Source organism: Eurosta solidaginis, chromosome 2 (assembly GCF_040869045.1).
Source record: "Eurosta solidaginis isolate ZX-2024a chromosome 2, ASM4086904v1, whole genome shotgun sequence".
Classification (NCBI taxonomy): domain Eukaryota; kingdom Metazoa; phylum Arthropoda; class Insecta; order Diptera; family Tephritidae; genus Eurosta; species Eurosta solidaginis.
The window spans coordinates 92,336,726-92,354,387 of record NC_090320.1 but is presented as its reverse complement, the minus strand read 5'-3'; the positions used below and the strand labels follow the sequence as shown (position 1 = coordinate 92,354,387).

General features: G+C 39.2%; 1 pseudogene; it reads right to left on the bottom strand.

The window, feature by feature from the left end:
• Positions 1-16,042: 16,042 nt before the first annotated feature.
• On the bottom strand, positions 16,043-17,409 carry LOC137241572 (UPF0489 protein C5orf22 homolog; annotated as a pseudogene).
• Between the last annotated feature and the right edge of the window lie 253 nt (positions 17,410-17,662).

Here is a 17,662-nt window from a genome sequence, read left to right as displayed (position 1 = left end):
TATACGGCAGAGAGGCCTACTGTTGTTAGCGGAGAGAGTATAAGTTTATTCATAAAGTCAACAGGCGTTGTTTTTCATATCACGTCCGCTCGTTTCGTTATCATCAACAGCGGCGCCGATGAGTTTAACTTCAGTGTTGGATGACTCTTCGGCTACAGAAACATCCTTATCGGCGGCAGTCTCCATGTCTGAGGAGGCTTCTGGCGTGATTGCAGTTTTTTATGCTGGTATATTCCAGCACACATTCTTCGGTAGTTGGTTTATTTGTATTATATCTATTATCTTTAGTATTCGCAAATTCTGTTTATGTTCGTCACGCACTTCATCTGCTTGAGCTACTAATAATTTGCTCCGTGTGAAATTATATTCACGTTTGCGCAAAGAGAACTGTAGTCCTAAAACCGATTAAATTTAATTCAAATAATTTATTTTCCAAAGTAAGCTCTTCTTACCCGATGTAATACCATTTAAAATGGTGGGCTCCTTTTTTTCATAATAATTATCCGATATTTTATTTATTCCAAATTCATCGGTTTGGCACAGTAAAAAAGCTTCAATTTTCATGCATGCCAGGCTCAATCATTGGAGGCAAATGCCTGCAGTATGGTCACTGCTAGCTTTCTTTTCGTTCCCAACTCCCTGTTCACTACCGGTTGCTAATGACAAACGATCCAACTGATTTTGTATATGTATTATTAACTGCAAATTTTGTCAATGTCAACATATTATTTTTAGTTTTGTAAGTTATAATGCATAAAGTTACTAAATTCAAAGGAAAAGTACAATATGAAATGTAAAAGGACATAACATTGAAGAATACAGACCCGTAAGCTATTTGTAGTCAGTCAGTTTTTCAGCATGCAGCAGATGCGTTGCAGCTCACGTTCAAAATGCACATACATTGATCTTTTGTAGATTGCCTTGAATAATCTGCGCTATTTCTTCCAAATATTCCATACTGTTTTTCATCCTTGATAATAATCGAAGCCGGTATTTACAAGCTCAGGTCCATATTTTAGAAAATCGTGATTGTCAATAGGTATGTCTCCAGATATGAAGATGCTGTTGATAGCGTTTTATGGGAGTCGGTCTATAACTTGACATCTGCAGATGACCAAATAAATTTTCTCCAAGCTAATATTTGCTCACTATATGAAAAATACGTACCAATCGTGACAAAGTGTCGTAATGCTCGAAGCGCCCTTGGTTTAACAACTATATCAAAGGCCTTATTCAAAAACGCAACAAGGCGTATCGTAACTGGAAACGGCTAAAATGTGAAGAAACTTATAATATTTTCAAAGCTCACAGAAGAGAAGTCACCAAAGCTATCAAATCAGAAAAACTCAAATATTATGAGTATCAGTTTTGCACTGCGAAAGGGAGTAAAAATACATGGAAGCACATCCGAGATATTGGCATAGGCGGTAAGGACAATGCCACTGAACAACACATAAATGTAAATGAGCTGAATGAAAAATTTGTTCAGCTGTCTAACTGTGACAATAGCGTATGTATTGATAGGTATAGTGATTGTTTGCATAGTTCTTTACCCGGCTTTTCATTCTCCAACATTGATGATTGTGCAGTTATTAAGTCAGTTCTTAGTATTAAGTCTAATGCTACTGGCCTAGATGGTATTCACCCCAAGTTTTTTAAGTGCATACTTCCCAAAATTTTACCATACGTCACTTTTGCCCTCAATACTATCCTGTCCTCATCTCTTTTCCCTCAATGTTGGAAGGTGGTTAAAGTAGTTCCAATTAAAAAAACCAATGGGGAATATAGGCCCATTGCAATACTGCCGTTTCTGTCCAAAGTCCTCGAACGTTTAATGCATGTCCAAATAAGTTCTTTCTTAAGTCGTAATTCCTTTATTAATTGGACACAGTCTGGATTTAGAACCAAACGCAGCTGTACAACTGCTCTAATTAAGGTTTCTGACGATATTAGACTGAACATAGATAAAAACCTCGTAACGTTCTTGACGCTTTTGGATCATTCTAAAGCCTTCGACACTGTCAACCATACCATCCTCGCCATGAAGCTCAAAAACTTGTTCAATTTCTCACCGTCAGCGTTATATTTATTAATCTCATACCTTAGCGATCGATCGCAAGCTGTATGTGCCGCTAACAACATATCTGATTATTTACCGATTAGCAAGGGGGTTCCCCAAGGCTCGATTCTTGGTCCTCTGCTCTTTGTGTTATATGTAAATGACCTTCAAAGTGTATTAGAGTACTGTGATATTCACGTCTATGCGGATGATGTTCAATTATATGTAAGTTGTTCCACGGTTTCCGTCAATAGCTGTATTAGTCTCCTAAACGCCGACCTTGAGAACGTAAACAAGTGGGCCTGTGAAAATGGGTTACTTTTGAATCCCAACAAATCCCAGTGCATAATTATTTATAAGAATATTTTGAAGTATGAAGACTAGAACAAAGTTATATTAAATAACACAGCTATTAAATTTGTAAATACTGCCAACAATATATGAGTAATTTTTAATAAGACGTTGACTTGGAATAACCACATATATCGTGCAATAAGCATGTTCTACGGCATGCTACGTTCACTTAGGACCATCCAACATTTTACCCCAGTGCAAATTCGACTGCTTTTAGCTAAATCATTCATGTTCGCTACCCTGTTCTATGGATGTGAACTGTATGCCAGTTGTGATAGCCTGTGCCGTAATAATCTTAATGTTCTATACAATAACATCGCAAGATATGTGTACGGTGTTAAACGTCATGAACACATATCTGCTTATGCCATACAACTATCTTCCATAAGCTTGATAATCTGCTTAAGTTAAAATGTCTAACTCTACTTCACAAGGTCATTGTCTCACGAGAGCCCGAATACCTCAGGGAACGTCTTCAATCTGTCAGATCGCCTCGTTCGCTAAACTTACTTAGTTTGAACTACACCAACCTTATAACTGAGCGCCAGTTCTTCGTTTTCGCTGTCCGCCTTTGGAACGCCCTGCTTGTGAAGCTTAAAGCTATAAAAAACCCACTGCGCTTTAAAAACGAGCTGCGACACTACTTTGCTCAATAATAGACATGCATATATAGTCATTTATTCAACTGCATTCCCTTCTTCCTTCTATTTTCCCTACATTAATACCTTTCTTCCTAAATTTTCTTCTACTTCTATGTTATTTTCCCACATTTATTGTATTGTTATAGTTGCTGTAATTAAGTAAACTCAGATTACTTTAATTTAGTTTAAGATCAAACACTGTAAAGTAACTTATGGTTGTGTGTTTGAAATAAAATTTGAAAATTTGAAATATCTGTCGGCCACAACCGTTTGCAGTCAGCGGAGCCCAAAAACGACTCGCATTTGCAAAATTATAACAACCGCCACCAAGCAGAACAGTTGGCAATCCGCGCTCCAAAACAAATCCAATGCAATCGATCAAATCAACCGTAGCCAGATTCGTACCATCAAGTGGATGCACTAGAATAACATCAGCGCCACAAACAACACTAAAATCAAAGGCTTTTAGATAAGTATTAAGTACTAGCATGGACTAACGTACCGTTTAAAACTTTTGCAGTAATTCCCACCACCTATACCATTTCGAAAAGGGAAATTCGCGGCATAGCCTTCACTGTCACCAAATACCAGCATGTTAAGTGCACATATCGGCATAAATACTCGCTCAACTGGGGATAGTTTATCCCAAAACCATCGTACCTCTTGGGTTTATTTCTCACCAAACACTTTGCAATATGTTCGCTTATTTCACACATTTTTTGCGGTTCGATTTTATCAACTTCAGCAAGCTGACGTACATTGGGCACCAACGTACTTATTATTGTATTCGTTGATAGACTACGCACTTGTGCCAAAGCTATTGCCAACATACCGGGCCAACTAGCAGAAAAGTTGATTTGACTGCGACAATCTAACTGATCAAAGACTTCTATTTTGCGCAACCAATGTATGTGAAGGGATATTATACGTATCGCCGATATAATGCCGATTTAAGTAAGCCGATACTAACGTAGACACTTGGAGATCAAAAGCGGCTTGATGGCGTGTATTTTCATATTCCAATACAGGGCAGCTCAAAAAACAGCCAATTCCGAACGCGCCTGTGAATATCACTACCCTAATAACCTGAAAAATAAAAGAAAATAGGCCATTAGTACATGCATCAATGGGCATCGCAAAGGTGTGACAACTGCCGGCGCGGCCGACGCCGCAGTTGGAGCACCAGTTTGCAATGCCGGCAACCTAGAAAAAGTAAAAAAAAAATCAATAAAACTGGTGTCCTGCCCAATTACTAGAAAGTTAGTAATATTAACTAAAAAAATATATTTAATTATAAATTAAATTACCAACATTACAATATACTTACTTTTTTTTTTTTTCTCAATGACCACCAAACCATTGTGGATAAAACAAGTGGGATAACTTCTGCATAGACTTCAAAATTACAAATAGAATGGATCACCTGATCTTTAATTGACTATCGCTGGCTCGCACTGTATCTCTTTCCATCGCCCGTTGAAGATAGCCGGCCCTATGCTCCGCCATATTGAACACCCTGTCAAAACGCTGCCAAAATTCTAAAAAGTAGCCATATTGAACATCCTGTCGGATAAGATGTCACACTTGTTTTATACACAATGCACCAAAAGTTGTACTACCGCCACGGACCGTAGATAATAAATCAATCTATTTATTTCCCGTTTGTTTCAATTCATATAAAATTTACATTTTGTACACGGGTGTGTATGAATAAATAACTCCACTATTCAATAATGCAAAATGGTCTTTATTAAAGTAATTCAGAATACTCTCTGGTTTGTCGTTGCATATTTCTAGGCTTTTCTATTTCCAGAACTTACTAGCTAGTTATCCGCTATAAAATTACTCAGCTGTAATTACAAATGCATGATTTTGTAGCTTCTCTCAAACCCCATGCGCTTGTATGTGTGAGCGACACTTGCACAACCATTGAATACTTTCGGCAGTATCTCAGATATAGGCATGTGGTTGTGCTTTGCTTCTCCGCTGCGTGTACGTACATATGTGTAGACATAATGATTGAATTATTGATGTGCATACAATTTAATGCTTAGCATCGGCTTAGAGATGATAGTACCCCTTAGTGTTGCTAGTATTCATCACAATATGTATGTTTGTCTATTGTTTTTCACACACGGCGTTAGTGATGTATCAAAAAAGGCAAACGGGTACAGAAAAAACCCGGTTACGACAAATCGGTATCGGACCCAAATACCCTTCGGGAATCGTGTCCCTTAGGAAAGGCTACCAAATAATCAGGACTCCAAGCGTATTTAGATACATTTATACAAAAAAAAGGGTCACTTTTATAAATTGTTTCTCCTCCTCCAAGACGAACATTTTTTTATTTCGCATAAATGTTGTCCAAACATTTTTTCTTTGCGGCGGGCAGGAAAGTTGTTGGTTTTTAGCACCAAGAACACAAACAACAATGACGCAAAAATAAACCACATAGAACATTCTCTACCAGGTTCGGTACAAAAATTTGAGTACGGAAAAACTTAAAGGGTCAGTTTTCTGCAGCACTCGTGTCCGTAGCTAGTTAAAACGCTACCGGTTGATACAAAATAAACAAAAATAGGGCACTAAAGACCCATCAGGGTTGCGTGATTCTTGCAATGAACATTGTAGAAATAGCTAGGTACCCGAGGTAAAGGAGGCTAACACCGTAATTTTTCATCAGAATCTGCCTACAAACACTCTGAATTGATTTCCTTTGAGTTAGAGATATCTTTTTCTATGTAATCCCTATGTGTAGTTGAGCGAAACCAACTGGAAAAATGCACCTAATAAAAAATGTACCAAAAATAAAAATGGTACCATATAAAATGTACCAAAGCAAAACTAAGCAAACTGGTATACCAAAAAGCATTAATGGAATCTACTACAATTTTCCAATTGGTACACACCAAATGTCATTACCATATGGCGGATATGTGGTTTAGACAGGAAGTAGAGTGAGCTGTCAATCAGAATGTGAAGCCTCTAGCCTTTCTAATGGGTCCAGCAAAGAGTTTAGACGTGCTTTTATGATGTGATAATTAATTTAAAGTAAATGTAATTTTTCAAGTTGTTATGTACATCAGGCTAAGCGATGAAAAGCCATTATCCATTTTCTACCAAAAGTAGGAGTAAAATTGATTACAATCCAGCAGTGAAAATTCTGCCAGCATTATTTTTACTAATCTTCAGTGGCAGCATATGTATACCTACCAGAAGAGACAAAAAAACTTGATAGAACGAAACTACAACCGACATTGGCCGTAAGGATGATCCAGCTCACCGACACGTTTTGCGGAAATAAGTTCCAGCTTCGGCATTAAAACCAAACCTAGTTTGGCAGGATAAGTTTTGCAAATCCTAAATACCATTGCCTTTGAGTGAAAAACTATTTTAGCTTGTGAAAACGTGATTCGATAATCACCCATTACCAATCATGATACTTATCTTATAATTTCCCATTTTTGCTAAACATATATGCACATGAATACCGAAATTACCTAAATTAACAATATAAGTTAAGAAAATTGTGTTAGATTTAGTTTCATTGGAATAATATTTGAAGAAATGCTCGTCTCGAATTCAACTTATACCTTTCTTTTTTTCATGCATACATATATACTTACCTTTACTTAATTTAATCTGTACCTAAAAACATTAAGAAATATTTGCTTCAAATGCATTTGATTCCCAATTAATCGGAATTATCAAACCAAATTTTACAACAAAAAGTATGTACATATACCCATTAGCATATTGCTTAGTCAAAATCGAATGTTAGTTATATGCCTTTATACATACACCTTCATATATACATGTTAAAATTTAAGACTGTGTTACAAACATATATGTATGGAAATCTTCACCCACTTGTTCCCCACTAATCTTCTCAACATTGTTGTTTTCATTTTTTTTGCGATCCCTTCTGTAAATTCAGTTCATAAAAACTTTCATGGTCAAGGTCATATTTAGTCATTTGCAAAGAGATGTAATCTCATTATTTGCCTTTAAGTAATTCTTCTCGAGCTCTGTGAGCATATACCACCCTCCATATATACATTTAATGTGCGTATATTAGACTGTTTCGAAAAAGCATTAAAACTACTTTGCGAATTCGAGATCTTGTGGTTCCGTATAAAGCTTATTTTTTCATCATACTTAACCACATAAAACTCGTAAGTTCAGTTATGGAAAAGTCATGCGTTACCCTAATAATTAATTGATCGTAAAATTTTACCATAAACTAGCAATAACGGCGATCATGGAAGGCCTTCTACGAATCATCGATAACAGTGTAAGTACTTTTTATTAATCTTATGTATCGCATTTAAGTTTTCCATAATTTTGCAATTTAATTTACATATGTGTGATATGAAAGCGACTTGTGGTGGAATCCCGTAAAACGTAACCTTTAATTTGTTTATATATACGTGATTCTAAAAAGCCAATTTTGAGTTTCAGAACCACAATTTGTATGGTTTAATACGGCGAAAAGATATTCTCGGAATTTCCTTCGCCTTATTAAAGAGGTGATGTGATGTAAATTAGTTTTTTTAACTTTGTTTATCTTTGAACACTATCCACAGTACGTTCCTTATATATGACCAGTAGTCTTCCTATGTAAGATCGGCAATAAAGTCTTTCAAATTTTTGCTATATATAACATTATATTGATAACTTTTTATTGGACGCTACTGTGTCGGAATCTTTCATCAAGTACATACCTCCCTACATAGATCGAAGCAGCTGCGCTTCTCTTTAAATTTTTTTGATCTTCGTTTGTATACATATGTATATAGGTGCATAATGTTCCTACATTTATACATATGGCAACCAAAAGTAGGTCATGGAGCACACATGTGCAATAAGCAATGTTGAGGTAGATCAGGGATTGGGCTACCACCAAAAAAACATGTTAGTAATTATGTAATCATATCTAATTGAATTACTTATTGTTAAGTCAAGGTTGGTTCCTTACTTTTGAAAGATCCATTTGTATACAGAAAATCACTACATTAGACACTGTTATTATAAATTTACTCAAACGTTAGCTTTGGAATTTTTGTAACGTTTCGTTTGTATTCATTTATCAAGGCCTTCTTGCAAATTCTTTACCAAATTAGGTTTAGATTAGTACGATTATATTAAGAACGCTTTATGTAACAATATTGTAAAGTTAAAAAAAAAAAAAAAGAAATATATATAAAGAGGAAATGCTATTGAATTTAAACTTTAAACTCTAAAAAAGAAAATCATGGAGTGCTAATTTAGGAACAAATGTTTTCCGGGTAATAATGTGAAAGGGTAAGTTGAACCGAGGGGCTTTATAAACATACATTTTAGACGCTTAAAAGCCAAGGCGGGGAGGGCATGGAAGAGCGAGCGCAATTACACCAGTGCAGCTTTCCGTGTACGAACATATTTAGTTTCCGTATTTTCAGCTGATCTGATTCCAATCCATCACACCATCCACCCATTTCATTAGATCTTTTCCACTACATTATCCACGGGCATCAAATAATTTTTGTAATAACAAAAAAAAAAAAAAAAAATAGGGGCTCTGTAATAGCAATGTAATGACTGAGATCTTAAGGAAGAGGTCGCGAACCACCCTCCCCCCCCCCCAACCACTGATTGTTAGCCGCAAAGACGGCCCCGAAAGACCTCGCTCCCAAGGATCAAAATCTTAAATAATCTTATGTAGACAGACGACATACCCCTTTAATGTCATCTTTCATTTCATGCGATAACTTGCTTCCAGAGCATTAGCTTGAAAAGAGGGCACTTAGCTTCGTATGTCTTTAGCGTGGAACGTACCTATTTGCCTACCGTGCAGGTCTTCTAATAAATAATATGCATTACCGATTTTTTCTTTAATTCGTGCTTTTAGAAACGATGAACTGAGTTTCGCATTGATGTTTTTCTTGAAGTTGCTTTGGAAAAAGTTCCTACGGAAAACTTCTTGTCCTACCCTAAATGACACAGGCTTCGATCGGAGATCATATTATTGCTTGTTTTGTTCATATGCTTTAGTCATCCTTTCCTTTAATTTTGTCCTCATTAGGGAAAGTTCATCGTCGCGGGACAGTCTGGTGGTCGGCTCATCCAACTGCTGAAGTTTTCTCAAGGGTTCGTGGGAGGACCCATGTGTTATCATGTCGAAACCGAACAAGGCATGATAGGGTGAACAGTGTAATGCTTGGTGTAGGGAATTTCGGAGCGCATAACTAATGGCACTTATATTTCTGTCCCATTCACGGTGATCGGCTTTCATATATGCCCTGATACCCGATATCAAAGAACGATTTACACGTTCAGAAGCGTTTGATTGGGGAGAATACAAGGCTGTGAAAACATGCTTTACGCCATGTTCCGTAAGGAAGGCTTCAAAATCATTAGATTTAAATTGAGAACCATTGTCGACGAAGAATTTTTTTTCAAAGTTCGGATTTTGCAAAACAGGAGCAGTAGTAAGCAGACGCTTCACTTTTTCCAATGCAGCTTGTGCTTCATTCGTCCACAAGAAGCTCGTTTTGGTCGAAAGGACCTCAGTGATCGGAAAAGTGACTTCCGCGAAATTTTCAATAAATCGCCTGTACCACCCTGCCAAACCAAGAAATCCCCGTACTTGCTTGAATGATTTAGGCGTTGGCCAGTTAAGAATAGATTCTACTGTTTCTGGGTCTGTTGCAATGCCACCATTACCGATAATATAACCAAGATATTTAATTTTTTTCACACAAAATTGACTTTCTTAATATTTATTGTTAAATTTGCTTTGCGAAATTGTTCTGCGACTCGTAATAAAACCGAAAGGTGGGATTCAAAAGTATCCGAAATAACACAGAGGTCATCTAGATATCCGAAGACACAATGTTTTAGGTCGGGTGGGATAATTTCATCCATTAATCTACATGTTCGGCCTGGGTGCGTCTGAAACCGGCAGTGGGTAGGCGCACACGGGTCGATCTTGGAGTGGATGGTTCGCTCGGAAGAAAATAAAAGAACATAACGCAAAGAGGATTTCCTCGTTATAATAATGTTTTAATTAGAGTGTAGGAAAATATATACAAGGATACAATATTACCTTTGGGTGTAAAAATGATGACGGTGATCCTCGGTGATGTGTGCTGGTTGGCGGTCGATCGAAAAAGAGGCCGGTTATCCCGTTGATGACAACCGCTAAGCCGCGAAAAAGTCCTCTGGTATTAAGGAGGGGAAAAAATCCACACACACAACAACCCCCACATATACGTGCATGGGTGCTGACAACCTGCACACGCACGTTCATGTGTATGAAACGCATGCATGTGCATGCATGCACACAAATGCGGCGTGAGTGTGGGTGGCTGGAAATATTATTAAAACGTTAGGGAGGGGCGCCGTCAATCAGGTAAAAGTTAGGCATTTGGCCTAAACATGCCGCCCCCCTTGCAGTACGCAACATCACAGTCCGCCAAGGATCACCGACCGTGAAGAAGAGAAGAAAAAAATAAAAAACTTATAACTAATTATATCTAACTTAGTCAGTCCGCCGGCTTGGCGGCACGCAAGATGGTTTGCGCAATGGGTGAGCTTGGTTGCTGGTGCCTCTGTCATTCGGCATTTTTCCCGTTATGGTTCAAGGCCTAAGACAGGTTTGCCTAGAGCTAGGGATAGCGAAGAGAAGTAAGAAGATATACGTGTCCATATTTCTTGCCGTTTATTACAAATTCATTGGAAATTCTATGCTTGTGAATTTTGTATGAAGAAAATTTAATAAAAAATAACTTATTGTAATGATACAAGATTTTAAACGCACACCTCCATTGTGAATTCATACAAGTGGCGAATTTTTGATAAAACGTTCACAATAGTGAACAGCTTCGATCACCTGTTCAATCGCTGTTCGATTACTTAAATCATTCGCGAACAGCGGTTTTCAAACATTTTGTAGACGACTGGTATATTGCTTTATTTACATAATTTAAAATGCCTGCATAGCTGGTTACTCAAATTTAATCCATAAACTTGATTTTGGAAATGAGTATTAATATCTGGCGAAAACGAGTATTAATATGTAGTCTGATTTTCTGTATACAAATTTAAAAGGTAAGCTGATTTGAAACAAATGTGCAATTCATGGCACTTCAATCTAATAACGGCGAACACAAGAAAAAGAAACCTTTCTTCCATTCTCTGGCCCTTCGCGACAGCCGTTCTCCCTGTCAGCTATGTTTTGACACGTAGGTATGGCAATGGAGGGATAGAAAGATTTTTCACTTGTACGAATTCACAATGCACACCTCTTGCGACTGTGTACAACAGAAATTCAAAAAATAAAAAAGGATAAAAAGTGTAAAAATTCATGTATTACCGAACATTTTGAAGTTAGGCCTTGGTTGTGCCCGAGAGTACACAACCGAAGATGGTACTCTGAGCTAAGAAAGGGCCAAACGTGGTGGGTAGAATCCCTGGGAGTATTATCTCAGCATATACATCTGTGCCTAGGACGAGGCGGATGAGTAGAACTGCGGATCCGCCAGACGAAGATGTGCGTACGGGGCTGCGATGGCACTGTTGATGCTGGTTGTGGGTGTCATGCGCCGAAAATTTGATACGACCGCAGCATGGGTCGCAATTCTTTTGTTTTGTCCGTGTCTTCCTCGGATACGCAGCAGACATCCTGCTTGCCCGCCAATGTTGCTGGTAGGAAGTTGGAGCTCCTGGGCGAGCTCGTCCGCAATTACTGTGGTGGGGGAGCATCCATCGATTAAGGCGCGGACGAGGTGTAGCCGCCCCTGCTTCTATTTTCACGACCGCGGTGGGGGTGATCGCTACCGTCGGTATCATGGTGGCGGTGGCAGCTGAATGCGGGGCTAGGAGCCCTGCCCGGAAGGCGGACACTGTGGTGAGTTGTAACGACCCGGATCCGTTGCGGCGGTCCTGCGGCTGATGATGGGTGTGATGTCGTTGTTGCAGGCGAAGAGGCCTTGTCTCCGCTCTGCGGTCGCGCGAAGACCGTCTCCGTTGGGGGTTCCTGGGTTGCCGGCGAAGAGACCGGGTCTCCTCTCGGCCGTTATGTGTATGGCGGTGTGCTGTCGCTGCCCTTGTTCGAGCCGCTTCCTCTCGTGCTGCAGAAGTGGTCGAAATGATTTGGCTGTAGGCGGTATGGTCGGGCGAAGAGACCGCGTCTCCGCTCTGGTTCGGCTGGCATCTCGGTTTCGGGGTGGACGAAGAGGTCCAGTCTCCGTTCCAGCGTCCGACGCATATAACGAGATTGAGTCGTCTATCCGCTCTCGGGGTGAATCTAGCTCCTCTTCCACTTGGACGCTCCATGGCTTGGAGTGGGCTTCTCAGAGTATCTGCTCCTCCTCGTCGATCGAGGCGATGTGTAGCATCGTGTGGTGCTTCTCGCCGCACCGTTTGCATCGCCCTTGGCTTGGGCATGCGTTAGAGCGGTGATCAGGGGCCAGACAATTTCCGCAGTAGCTTCCGCGTATCGCTACATAGAGGCGCTCTTCTGGCTTTTTTGCCCGAAAGATGGGGCATAAGCGGATAGGGTGTCGCCCAAGACACACTCGGCATTCAGATGAATAACGCACGGCGTGCGCGGCGGCATTCCGTTTCAAAGCGGCAAAACGACCCATTTTCTGAAAGGAATGCAATGGGTTTGAGTAGGTCGGGTCCTTGTCGGAGTGCAGGGGCGAGTGGTCCGTAATTGTATTGTTGAGATTTGGGAAATTTTAGTAGCGCGCGCATAAGGGGAAACATCTGTCGCTGCATAAAAAAAATATTCATATGTGGCGCGCATTATGTGCATGGCCTCTTTCCCCGCACGTTATGTGCCTGGGTCTTTAGTGCCTTATTTTGTTTATTTTGTGTCACCCGGTAGCGTTTTAGTTATACGCCAATTACACGGCTCAAGTATCCTTGTGCCAATTACCAATTTGCACAAGGATTTTCCCGGTGTGTGCACTGGTTGCGCTATTTGCGCAAAGAACTGCGCTAAAATCAAACCAATTTTGATATTTACGCATGCCTGCAGATATTGCACATGCTTTTTTCTTCGTGTGTGGTAAATCTTACACAGTTAACCTGGGGTTCCTGATAATATAGCATCAGTAATTATTGCTTAAAAATGTTAATATCGAAGGCGCAAGGACCATCTCTAGCTTGTAACAGGAATTCACACAAATTCAATAATAAATAATAATTTTTTTATACAATTAGAACACATGTTTCATTTGTTGCGCTAGTTGAAAAATGAATATTGTGCAGTGCTGCAATGAGTTGAGCTGGTCTTGCAATTAAAATATATATTTTATAAATACAATGGAAAATAAACGCTTCTGTGCTAGTTTTTGGACTTATACCGTGAATTACCAGCACTGTGGAAAATAAATAGTGAATTTTTATACAATTAATGCCTTTTTTATACAATTAAAATACATGTTTCATTTGTTGCGCTACTTTAAAAATGAATATTGCGCAGTGTTTTTGAGCCGTGTATGTCAAAATTTTCATTTGCACAAATTTCGTCGTTTTATATTTGCGCATGGTTTTTGTGCCATGTATGGGCCGTATTACCCACGGGCACACTAATGCTGCAGAAAAATTCGCATTTACGATTTTCGGTTCGCACATTATGGTACCGAACCGGGTAGAATGTGTATAGCGTGGGTTCTTTTGAGTCGCTGTTATTTGTGTTGTTGGTGCTAAAAACCAACAACTTCCCTGCCCGCCACAAAAAAAAATGTTTGGACAGCAAATTGTATGCTATGTAAAGAAAAAATAAAAAATCTTCGTTTTGGACGAAGAGAAAAATTTGTAGAATGAATAATTTTTTTTTTTTTTGTATTGCCCTTCACTTGTTTCTTCAACTTTTCCCCAAGTACGCTTGTAGTCCTGTTTTATTGATGGCCTTTAGCAAAAGGCACGGTTCCAGAAGGGTAGTTGGCTCCGATACCGATTTGCCAGAAACGGGTTTTTGGGTACCCGTGTGCCTATTTTTATGCATCCCTAATATAGTGTAAATTTAAACTCGGCATGTATATGTACATACGTTGGTATAAGTACATGGACAGTCAGTGCACGGACTTTACCGCATTGGTAGGTTTACTAACTTTTCTGGCCCATTTTCATTTTCTACTACTACTACCACCGAGGCCCAAAATCTACCAATATTTCGGTATTTTCGCACTGTAAACGTATGCTGCGATAATTTTAAAGTATTGAATTGCCGAGCCCACCCAACTAACATTAGGAGGCGATACTGACCAAATCAGTCAATTTTGAAAAATTTCTGAAGAACTTAAACAGGAAATAAATTTTTGAGTAGAGAAATTGTTTGAATGATTCGAACGAAAATAAAAGGTTCTACGGAAACGATTACCTGCCGAGATCGGTTATTTTGTGGTAGTACTTTTGGTACTTTGGAATATTGTTGTTGTGATTAGACGTTTTGGTGCATGTTTGTCGATATTTCACACTCACGATACAGGAAAAAAGTGAGTGTCGTATAGGTATAAGCAATGTACATAGGTATATACAAATGTACATGTAATTTTGTCTTGTTTACGAGTTTTAAAGTGTCATTTCCTTGAAATGCGCGTTATTTGTTTTACAATAAATTATTAAGTGTTTGGGATAAATAAGAACTATAGCTGTTGTTTTCTTGGTAAAAAATCTACCAACTACTACTATTTTCATTTTTTTTTGTCTACCAACATTTTGCCTTTTCAAAAAAGTCCGTGCGCTGGTAGATATACCAGACCAAAAAAGGCGAACATTCATACGCACAAATGTACATCTCTCTGAATTGAAGCAAACGGTAAATGGATCGTTCGATTCATGGCGCCGTTTTTTCATTCTTTTCGTTTTACGCGTGGTGGAGTACGCTTGTTGCGAGAATTAAAATCGTCGTACTCGTGGGCTTTACAAACGGCAAAGAAGGAAAAAATTCCTTTTTTTTAATACAAATAAAATTTTTTGTGCATCACGCTATACACAAGTTGACTCGTTCAACAAAATAGCGTTAAAAGGAATTAATAAGAACCTACAAGATCTGGGCAGAAATCCGCCAGCACCAACCGCAAACAGAATGGCACCAAAAAATGAGGATTGCTATATCATCATCAAAAAACAACAGCAACAACAAAAAACAGCTACTGCCACTGCTACAGCCTCTGCATTGATGGATAAGTCAAGGGATGTCGCCAGTAGTACCAGAACAACCACATCATCGGGTAACTTAGATGCCGGTGCGTGCAGCAGCACTAGTTCAATAACAAAAATTTATCATTTAAGTTTTCATAACTCCAAAGAGGGTTTGTTGCATCGCAGCAGCATTAGTAGTAGCTCCATTGCCGCGGCAAGCACAATCACTAATACATCATTGGTGGATGATTGTTTAAATTATGACTTGTGGATGTGTTTGCCATTTCGACATTACTACTGCTGTTGTTACCCTGATTACGCAAGAATCTGGACTCTATCTTTATTATTATTAAAATAGCGTGCTGGATAACGTCTGTGCATGTTGTGGCCAACTTTGCCAGAACCATTATTGACATTACCATTATTTCCACTATTGGTGTGGTGATTTTGTGCTGATGGAGTTATTGTTGGGATCAGGTTTTGGTTCTTGCACAACGTCTTCATTAGTGTTGCCTGTGTTGGCTTTCCAAAGCCGCCTTACCACTGTTGACTCTTGCATTTGCCTCTCTATCATTGTTACCGCGCTTCAAATGCATAAAATGGTACTCTAAACCTAAGTTGTAAAAAAAATTACGCAAATTTGCCAAATCCGTAGGCAAATCTATGCCATTAGCATCTACAGATTTCTTCTCATCAAAATTAATACGAGCAGTTAGCGGAGTATTTGTGTTATTTGTGCAACTGCGATTACGATTTGTTGGAGTTTCTTGTTGCATTTGTGAGTGCGGTGAATTATTTTGCTGCGAACCGATTTCAGCTGAGTTCGAAGTCGGGGTACGACCATCATATGTCATATTACGCGAATAAAAATGGACCTCCCGCAATGTGAGAAGCTACTGGATGCCGAGCTGTAGCTGTAATAAGAGGTGGTTAAGGGTGGTGCTGTTTGCATATAAATATTACTCGGTGTTGGTGCAAAGGCTGCGGGCGGTGCACATGGTGGTGGATACATATAATAACCGGCGGGCATGAGTGCTGCAGCTGGTGGATGCATGGCGGCAGCATCATAACCGTATGAATAACACTTCTCCGGCATGACGCCATATTGCGGAGGTGCAGGTAAGTTCTGTAATAGCTCTTTGAATTGCGCAAAATATTGTTCCAATTCTTTGGCGGTACTGATATGATGTGGCAAGCCATTAGTATCTGTTCTCCTACCCGAATCATATATGAGCAACCAATCGATCTCATCGTCAACATAATGATTTGACAAGATTTTCTATGCGCGTATAAGTTTCGGTGGATATTATCTCTGGATCGGGTGTAGGTGTGAGTGTCTCTAAAGTTCTCGCCTCTTCTAAATGCTCAAAGATTTTTGTTTTTTTTTTTAAGCGCTTCCAATTGTAATTTACGTCGCTCTATAGTGCCACCACAGTATTTAACTTCACTATCAAAGTGGAAAATATCGGTGAGTTGTTCATAACAATTAGTATCTATAGATTTCTAACAAAAAGAATTAGTAGTACTAAAGAAATCCAAATCGATATCTAAAACAAAGTTTGGCGCATCTGCTTCTTTGGTAAATTCTTCGGTTCTGATTGGTGCAGTTTTGGTTGTCGTGTCTAAGTTAATGACATGCAATTCCATATCACGCGTCTGCGGCAACTCTTGTATCACAATAATTGCCTTTTTATATGAAGTAGTCCAATGGACAATCAACACTTATTTTATCATTTTTATGACCAATTTTGAAATTGTATTTCCCTAATGGTATTTGTTGACACCAGGAGTCTTCAGCCAGACGACACGATTGAAGTGACCTGCATAACAAGTCGGCATTATCCACTTTTCAATATTCAGTTCGGCCAACATTGTTTTCTACGAGGCACTAGCCGGTATCTCACGTGATATAACCATGTCCAGATGTGAATCAAAATGTACGAGCAAATTATTTTCCAATGGCAAGTGGCGTGTGGCAAAACAGCGATATATAAATTCCAAAACGTCATTGTGATAATCGGTTATAAATATAGGAATGCGTTGAAATTTACGTGGTTGCATATTCTTGGCTGCATCGACATCTAAACTAAAATCTTTAGAATTGAATTTATGCAAGCTACGTTCAGATACTGTGCCTGCCAGCGACGATGTGGAAACGTTGCCCAATCCGTTGTCATCCTCATCAACTCCCTTTAATTTATAATCCTCCTCTACCATGCCAGACAACAACAACAGCAACCATGCCAGGTTTTATGAGTTTGTGTGGTGGTTGTTGCTTCTCTGACTCGACATCTCCCTCAATTGTTACTTTTACAACCGATTTTTAGCCTTTCCAGATTCTGGCGCTTTGGTATCAATTAGCTCGGTAGACACGCTTTCACTTGCCGCCGACGTTGCTTCTTCTGATCCACTTTCAGAAATTTCTGGGGCCGCGGCTGTTGCATTTTCTGCTGAATTGCAGGCACTTTTT